We start from the raw sequence: 10,000 nt of genomic DNA, 5'->3' as shown, positions 1-10,000 counted from the left end.
TGTCAACATTTAATTTTTTTTTTTTTATCCCTTTTGCAACAACAGCAATGGTGAAAACATTATCAATAATAATCAACGATAGGTTATTGTCTATATCTAACTAAACAACGTTCCGTGTCATGGCGTATACAAATCATCATTAAGTCAGTAATCATGTCACATTCAACACATGCAACAAGTATTTCAGTGAGTAGTTTTCTTGTATTTTTTTTTTTTTTCATTTTCGTTTTTCTTCTTCTTGTTTTTTTTTTTTTTTTTTTTTTTTTTTTTTTTTTTTTTGAGAGAGAGAGAGAGAGAGAGAGAGAGAGAGAGAGAGAGACAGAGAACAGAGAGAGAGACAGAGAGAGAAAACACCGAACTCGATAAATCAATATTATTAAGGGTCCAGTGTCTTTAAAAGAGACGTCACAGCACAGCGTGCGGACTTGTCAATTAATAATTGATTAATATTCGCTGCGACACATCTGCTTCACTGTGAAGCAAATTTACATAAGAACAAAAAAAAAAAAAACAAACAAAAAAAACCAAACAAACCCATACGTGTCTTGGGTTGGAAGGGTGAGGATGGGGGGGAGGGTGGGATGAGGTAGGTTGTGATGGTTGGGGGGTAGGGTGGGGTCGTGGTGAGGGGGCGGGGGTGTGGAGGGGGAGGGGGGGGGCGGGTGGTACACCGATGACAATGAACAGACGGCATAAATCCACCAACACACTGGGGGAATGCTCATCCCCAGAGTGCAGAAATACAACAATGACATCAGCAACAACAACTACGTCAACAACAGCAACCAGGAATACCCGTGAAAAGTTTCCTTGGTTGGCTTTTGCCTTGTAGCCTAGCGCGGATTATAGAGAAGCCCTATGGTCTAGCGTTAACGCTTCATTGGAAGAATCTGCCACAAATCTATCTCAAACGGAGAAACCAGCAAACGGACAAACAAGCCAACAGACAAACAAACAAACAAATAGACAAATAAAACGAATGCATGGATCCAAACTACATGCACACATTTCAATAATGAGAATGTGAGACAGGCAAAAACACAAAACAAAACAAAACAAAACAACCCCCCCAAAAAAAAAACCCAACAACAACAACAACAACAAACCCCCCCCCACAAAAGTATGATACAAAATGACACGAAGATAACAGACCTAAAATTAAAGAGAATTTCATGATCTTATAATTTCATAATCGAATAACTGTGTGAGCCACCCACTGCCTGGAAAGGTTTTGCTTTCTGCTTTGTTTTACAAAACGAAACAATAAACAACAAACAAACAAACATAAAACAGCAATAACCAAAAGAGACAAGGTTCCTACGATTTGCAGCAATGACGTTGAACAAGCTTCAAATTCGCTACTGTGCTTCGTACCAAAACCTGTGGTCCACTATCAAAGTAAAAAAAGATAGTAACAATAAAGAATCACACGGTATAGATACATACACAGAGGGAACAGTCTGAAAGATAAACTGACTCGATTATTAAACATCTTCTCACAGATCAACTTAACGACAGTGCCCGTACAAAATGTGAACAAGCACTTCACGATAACACAGAATATGTTTAAGGTTCACATTCCATTTTATAGTGCCATCTTTAAAGTGATTTGTAATGGTTTCAAAAGTGACTGGCAAGCCTTTAAAAAAAATAAAAAAATTTTAATCAGTGCCAAGGTGTCATTGAAACAGCGGCACACACACACAGACACACACACACACACACACACTTCAGTTTCATGTTCAGTTTCTCAAGGAGGCGTCACTGCGTTCGGACAAATCCATCTACGCAACACAACATCTGCTAAGCAGATGCCTAACCAGCAGCATAAGCTAACCGGCTTGTGGATTTCTTCGACATAATTTTGCCAGAAGACAACACTCTTATCGCCGTGGGTTCTTTTCCAGTGCACCAAGTACGTGCTAGCACACGGGACATATGTCTGTCGCCTCGCCCGAAAGACCAGACGCTCAGTTTGATTCTCCAGTCAAAGTTTATTCAATAAGGCCATGGCCCCATTTGAAGGGGTGATTACATATTTTGTAAGAATAGATTTGCATGAGAATATAATCTTACAACGTGTATGCTCAAAGCTCTGTTCTCTTTAACCAATCATGAAACTCCGTCGTTTTAATGACTTATAGATAAAAATGGCAAGATTCGAAGAAACGTTATCATTTGTAGAAGACAGAAGTAATACTAACCGAAACTTACTGCTATAATATCACAACGGAATATATATTTGTCTCAAGTCATCTAATACAGAACAACATAATACGAAATGGACTTCATCTTCTTTTGCAGATCTACATAACGGACATACCATATCGTTTACAGTGCTGGGCTTGTGTCTTTTACTGTGTAGTCAAACCTGGGAGAAAGGCCGAGAGCGGGATTCGAACCCAGACCCTCACGGGCAGATGAGCGTCTTAACCATTCTGCCACCTCCTCCCGCGCCCCCCACCCCCACTTTTCAGATTTAACTATGACCATCAGAACAGCAGAGGAGGTAACTGCTGTTCCGACTATTTGGGCTAGAATTTGATTATAGTAGAGAATGTCTTGCCCAAGTACATCCCCACTCTCTTGGCCAAGAGGGTTTTAGGACAGTCGGCGTTGGGATGGTTCCCAAAGGCCTACTAGCCCACAAGGCTGCAGCACTAAGAGCCAATGCAATTTTGCCTCCTAGTTTGAGAGTCCTTCACAAAAGACTAAGCTGTAAATGATTTCCCATTGACTGGAGAAACCATTGATAATACAGCTCTCACTTTGCTGTTGGCCCAAATGTAAACTTATGTCAATCTGTGATATAAGCCGAGTGTTGGGCAACAAATTTTATTTAACAGATTATTACACACTTATCAAGCATACCTGAAGCTTTTCAAGGAGTCACTGAACCTTGATATGGCCCAGTGCGGTCGGCTGGGCTCTAAATAAGAAAGAAATAGAGAAAAGAAAGAAAGAAAGAAAGAAAGGAGGAAAAGGTCCAGCTTTTAACAGATGCTGGTAGCTAAATACATGCAATTATAATTTCCTAAAGGAAAGAACACGATAAGAAATCTTCTTTTTCGTTCGTTGGCTGCAACTCCCATGATCACTCGGTTATGTACGCACATGAGTGGGCTTTTACGTGTATGACCGTTTTCCCCCCGCCATGTTGGCAGCCATACTCCGTTTTCGGGGGGAGGGGGAGGGGTGCATGCAGGGTATGTTCTTGTTTCCATAACCCACCAAACGCTGACATGGACTGCAGGATCTTTAACATGCGTGATTGATCTTCTGCTTGCGTATACACACGAAGGGGGTTCAGGCACAAACAGGTCTGCACTTATGTTGCCCTGGGAGATCGGAAAAAAATCTCCACCGTTTACCCACCAGGCGAGATTCGAACTCGGGACCCTAAGATTGAAAATCCAACGCTTTTACCACTCGGCTATTGCGCCCGTCCGATAAGAAATAAAACTGAAATATCGAACCAATGACTGATTTCTATCTCTGAACATTTACAATGATTCCCAGACCTCAGCTTCACAAACTTTGCTTGAAGTGAAATCATAAAACAGAATAACCATCGTAAAATCATCATACATCGACTTTGGCTTACAGAGTTTTTATGTGCCCTTGAAAACACACACACACACACACACACACACGCACACGCGCACGCACGCACACACACACACACACACACACACACACACACCAACACACGCATATATGCACATATCACCAACGTTACTCAAGAATTATGAAAAACATCATGGAAGAGGACATAATTATGTCTTCTGAAAATGAAATCAACTCGTGTGGAAAAAAATGAAATCAACTCGTGTGGAAAACAACTTTCAATAGCGTCACTAATGAAGAGTAAAAATGTTCTCATTCATTCACGCTAATTATTCACACCCAGGTCGTTCTCGAGTTCGTTTTAATTTCTACCTTCTCCATCTCTCTCTCTCTCTCAACCTCTCTCTGTACCCTACCCCCCCACCCCCACCCCGACCCCCCCGCTCTCTCTCTCTGTGTGTCTCTCTCTCACTAACCCAATCGTCCATATTTATGAATAAATGAAATAAAGGTTGGTGGGAATAGCATGTACGTGCTATTACATTACAAATAATGATTTATGAGTAACAGCTGCTCACAGCACACACACACACACACACACACATACACACGCGCGCACACACACACATACACACACACACACGCACACACACACACACACACACACACACACGCACACACACACAAACACACACACACACGGATACACACACACGGACACACACACACGGACACACACACACAATATACACACACACACACACGGACACATACACACACACACACACACACACACACACACACACACGTATATTGATATATCCTTCAGACACGAACCCTTCCTTACGTAGTCGTTTTTCAACCTTCCCCGACCGAGGAAGTCAGGTATAGGTTAACAATTACCACTTACCCATTAACACTTGGTGAGTGACTAGGAAAACAGAGTAGAGTTCCTTTCCCAAAGGACACACCATGTTGAAGCGGAGACTCGAACTCTGCTTCGTCCGGCGTCCCCCAATAAAAGAAACAAATGCTGAACAGTAAAAACAAAAATTAGCGATTTGCTGCGAAGTTTATCAGATTCTGTTGTTGTTGTTGTTGTTGTTTTCTTCTTCTTAGGTTCAGGTAACCACTTGATTAATGCCCCTTTTACTGTCAGCAACAATAATTGTGTCCCCCCCCCCTTTTTTTTTGTAGTTGACCCCCCATTCGTCAAGTTTCATTTGGTTATTGTTATCATTTTTTTTTCGTTCTCCTTTTCCCTGTTGGGGATTGCAAAACAAGTTTAGTTATTCAATCATGGAATAGAGGGAGTGGGAAGAACAGACTAGAATACAGTTGTTTTAAAAGCCATAAAGTAGTTCTTTTTTAAAAGCCATAAACTAAGCATTTTCTTTTTTCTTTTCTTTGCTGTTGTTGTTGTAGATCTAGAAAACTTTTTTTTTGTGTGCTAAATTAGCCATCAACCAAAATCTTCTGTTTGGAATTATCCCCTCCTCCTCCTCCTCCTCCTCGTGCCCCCTCCCTATCTCCCTTTGATGGTGACATTGGCCAGGATACATTTTGTCTGATACTGAAGAAAGTATTGCTATAGTTTGATGATCATTTGAATGGCTTTCAACTCGAGGGACATCCACCCCTCTCTCTCTCTCCCTCTCGTGTGTGTGTGTGTGTGTGTGTGTGTGTGTGTGTGTGTGTGTGTGTGTGTGTGTTGCATATATACATTTATGCATATATATATATATATATATATATATATGTGTGTGTGTGTGTGTGTGTGTGTGTGTGTGTGTGTGTTTCCCCTCAAGTTCAACACATCCGTAAAATGCATATTCAAATGATGTACGGCGTAAGGGACATGCAGTTTTATAAAGCATTGTCACGGAAGTCCATAATGAACTATTTTCTCTTCTTAAAACAAACAAACAAACAAATAAACAAAACAAAACAAACAAACAAACAAAAAAAAAACCAGCAAAGGGACCACCTACCCAACCCCCACCCTCCCACTCTCCCCCCACACACGACCAACCACCTCCACACCCTCAACTTCACCACTGCCACACAACTACAAATCTCTCGCCTGCATCCCCCGCCACCTTCTTCCCCCCCCTCCCCTCCCAGCTCCTACCAAAACCACGTCTATTATAAGGCCCTGTTCGACAGAATCAATAACTTGCGGAACGAAGCGACGACCTGGAAAAAAAAAAAAGCATGTGGAAAGAGAGGATTGGAAAAAGTCTTGCCGAAAGCAGTCTTGTTTCTATCTGCTCATTCTCTATGGGATTGATTTCTTCCACTCTGCCACACCCCCCTCCCCTTTAACTCTCTCCACCCCCCCCCCACACACACACCCACACCGTCGCCACCTACTCCCCTCTTCACCCACCAGCTCCACCCACATCAGCACCCACTGCCTACCCTGTCCCTCCCCTACACTCCCCTATTTCCGTTCATTGAACGAAACGGTCATCAAGATCATTATGGTAATGCAATTGCTTCTCGCTTCTGGAAAGAGAAGAAACCGGAAGAGATTCCGCATAATTAACAATTAAAAATAGAAAGCTTTTCTTTACTTTTTTCGCTTTTTTTTGAGCGGTGTCGAAAGGGCGTTTGGGATGGGGATGGAGAACGGATTGTGGTGGTGGTGGTGGTGGTGGGGTGGGGGTAGGAGGGGTGATATGGGAAGCCGGTGGAGAGTGGGAGGGGGTGAGGGTGTGGTGGTGGGTGGAGTTCTGCGTTTTCTTTTCCCGTAGATCTCTGTCTCTTTGCTGGTCTTATCTGTGGAAAAGTAGCGATCGCATTAAAAGCATCGGCCGCACGCCTCTTCGAAAATCCAAAGTGCAAGATATGCATTCACTGAAAAAGAAAATCCAAACGTAAAAACACACACACACACACACACACACACACACACACACACACACACACACACACACACACACTGCGCGCACGCGCGCCAACGCACCAGAAATGTAATATTTACAACCATTCATCCCCAATTTTCAGTAATCTCTTCGGCAATAATACGCAAAATATCCCTCCACTAGCTTTGGTGAATTACTGAACTTAATTTTTTTTATATTAGCATACAAGCTGATGTAGTCGGGGAAGTAGTATTTGTAGTGGCGGCAACTATTTACGACTTGTCTGTCTTGGAAGGGAAAAAAAAAAAAGAAATAAAGAAGGGAAAACAAAAATTACATAACAAAACACATCCACATGTAACATGTAACCAAGCCGTTCGAATCGTTATGATATATATGAGAAAGGGCCAGCAAGAGCTGAAAGACAAAATAATAAATCATTCCTTTGTGCTACTACTTACTTCTGCAACTTCTGCTGCTGCTACTACTACTGCTGCAACTGACAATGTATATAAAAAAAAGTTCGAATGTAACAAACAAAAGCACTGAACATAAAAAAGCTGAGCGTGCGAAAGAAATGACTCGAAGGAAGTTCGAATATAATGAATGAAAGCATTATACAAAAAGAAACTGAGTGTGCGAAAGAAAATGAGCCGAAGGATAACATCTACCTCCCAGAAAAAGAAAAAAAAAAACTTAACAAAAACCCCCCAAAAAAACAACCCCAAACAAAACAAAAAAACAAAACAAAAAAAAACAACAACAAACAAACGGGATGTGGAATGACTGATGTGGAGGTCACAGTCTCTACCATCTGATTTGATCTGACCAGTGTCCATTTCTTTCTTGGCGCAACACTAAACACCGTTTTTTGTTGTTGTTGTTGTTGTTGTTGTTTTTTTTTGTTACGCCACGCTTTCAAAACTTTACTTACTTCTTATGAATGCCGACTTTAGTAAGCTACCGAAGTGTATGTTTTAGGGTTGTTTTAAGAGGATTCTCGGGAATTACTTGGACGAAAGTTTGACGGGGTGGGGGTTGGGGTGGGGGTGTTCTGGGGGAGGTGGAGGTGAAGGGGAATACGCATGGGATTGAGATAGGATCATGGAGGAAAAAAAAAAGAATAAAAAGCTTTCGTCAGACTGTCAATCAGCCTCGATGAAACACTCACCACAAGCTACACTAGTTTCACAACGTGTGCGTTCACCTTGACCTAAAAAAAATACCTAAGGAAATAATGACCTGGAAATATAACAATGTGATATATATATATAGAAGCCTCGCGGCGATAGATTTACGCTCCTGTTAAGGGCTGTGGCCATAGCTTCACGCCTCATGTTATCGGTCTGTTGTGACCTGGACAGAGTTTACACACAGTCGCCGAACAGTGATACCAATCTAAAAGTGCAGTGTGTAGGGCAGTGAAACGGGCAGGCCACAGCCAGCAACGTCCAGCACTTTGACCCTTTCACCGCCAGTCAATTTAGAGTACAAAATCCCCTTGTGGTATAAACACAGAAAAGACAGTGGTTAAGAATAGCTGGGGATTCCCCCTGCGATGTAAGCAAATAAATGTAAAACATGCAGACACACACACACACACACACACACACACACACACACACACGCATAACAATAGCAACAACAAGAACAACAACGACAGCAGAAATAGATGTAGAAGCAACAGAAAACATTGGACTCTAGTTGTACATTTCTCCTTGTAACCCTAATCATAACGGGTCTGTTAAGAAAGCAGATAATAATGATAATAATAATAATAATGGTATTTATATTGCGCTGAATCTTGTGCATAGACAAATCAAAGTGCTTTCGCACCAGTCATTCACACGCATGCATAACTCTAAAACTGGAGGAAACTGAAGACAAGGAAGAGGCAGGGAAGGGAGGCTAACAAGAGCTGAAAGACAAGTTCCCCTGGTCCAACTACTTTCTCCTGCAACTACTGTATATTCTGAATGCTCATCAGTATTGGAAGAAAAAAGAAACAAACAAACAAATCATGTACACGACAGAGTAGCCCGTTTAAAGTCTTAACTCCCGAGAGCAAGGTTTCGGTTGGGCCCCTTTTCTCTGCATTCAAATTTTGTATTACGTGTAGCTGACACATTTTGTACTTTCCAAAGTCAATTCAGGTCTAGATTGGAAGCTGCTAGGCAAATCTCGCTCTCTGCCATAAATGAAGCCAAACCGTAGCTTTATTAGGCTTTTATTTTGAATAAACCTTCACCGACGTCACAGTGTCAGACTCTGGTGAGAAACTGGCTTGATTCAAATCGCCCGCCATTTATAGTCCGGTTCAGGCTTTAAGGAAGAGTTGAGTAAACGACTGATTTGGCATGTGTCCTTATGGTGAAGGTGCTCGGCGCAACAGCGATTGCTTAAGAGCAATGGACTTTCGATCTGAGGGTCCCGGGTTCGAATCCGGGTGACGGCGCCCGGTGGGTAAAGGCTGGGGATTTTTCCTATCTCCCAGGTCAACAGATGTGCAGACCTAACTAGTGCCTGAACCCCCTTCGTGAGTATACGCATTGCAAAAGACCAAAAATTAATGCGCACCTTAAAGATCCCGTAACCCACGTCAGCGTTCAGTAGGTTATGGAAACAAGAACATACCCAGCATGCACACCACTTCCCCCCCCCCACCTACCCACCTCCAAACACACTCCCCGAAAACGGATTATAACGGCCAACATGGTGCAGGTAAAAAACGGTCATACACATAAAAGCCCACTCGTGCATCCGAGTGAACGTGGGAATCGCAGCCCACGAACGAAGAAGAAGAAGAAGAAGAAGAAGAAGAAGAAGAAGAAGAAGAAGAAGAAGAAAGAGAGGGGAAGAAGAAGAAGAAGAAGAAGAAGAAGAAGAAAGAGAGGGGAAGAAGAAGAAGAAGAAGAAGAAGAAGAAGAAGAAGAAGAAGAAGAGGAGGAGGAGGAGGAGGAGGAGGAGGAGGAGGAAGAAACGTAGTGGCCTTGGTAATTTGAAAGGTTTCGTTGCTCGAAGGGCTTGTTGGGTCCTGGAGATAGGTAATCTTTGTAATCGGGGTGGCTGTTCAGACAACAACGTGCGTTATTTGCTCTTCAGCCTTCCTCTTTTCTTGAGGGTGGTGCGGAGATTGACAGACAATATAGCGAAAAGACACAGCTGTTCTGAGGATGGTAAAACAAATAATTGAATTAATAAATGAATAGATAAATAGATAAATGAATAAGTAAATAAATAAAAGAATAAATAAATAAATAAATGAACAAATAAAAGAATAAATACATACATAAATAACAAACAAACAAACAATACTAATGACAACACAGGGAAAGGACATTGCTGTTCTGAGAATGGCAAAATAGATAAATGATTAAATAAATAAATACAACAACAACAACAACAACAACAACTACTACTACTACTGATAATAATGATGATAATCAACTTGCTTATATAGGGGGTGAATCATATGCGGGAAGAGAAACCAAAGCGCACTCACACCACAACTTCACACACACACACACACACACACACACACACAAGCAAAAAACTCAGAATCAAAG

This window comes from Babylonia areolata, chromosome 13 (assembly GCF_041734735.1).
Source record: "Babylonia areolata isolate BAREFJ2019XMU chromosome 13, ASM4173473v1, whole genome shotgun sequence".
NCBI classification, from domain to species: domain Eukaryota; kingdom Metazoa; phylum Mollusca; class Gastropoda; order Neogastropoda; family Buccinidae; genus Babylonia; species Babylonia areolata.
This window is presented reverse-complemented; position numbering follows the sequence as displayed.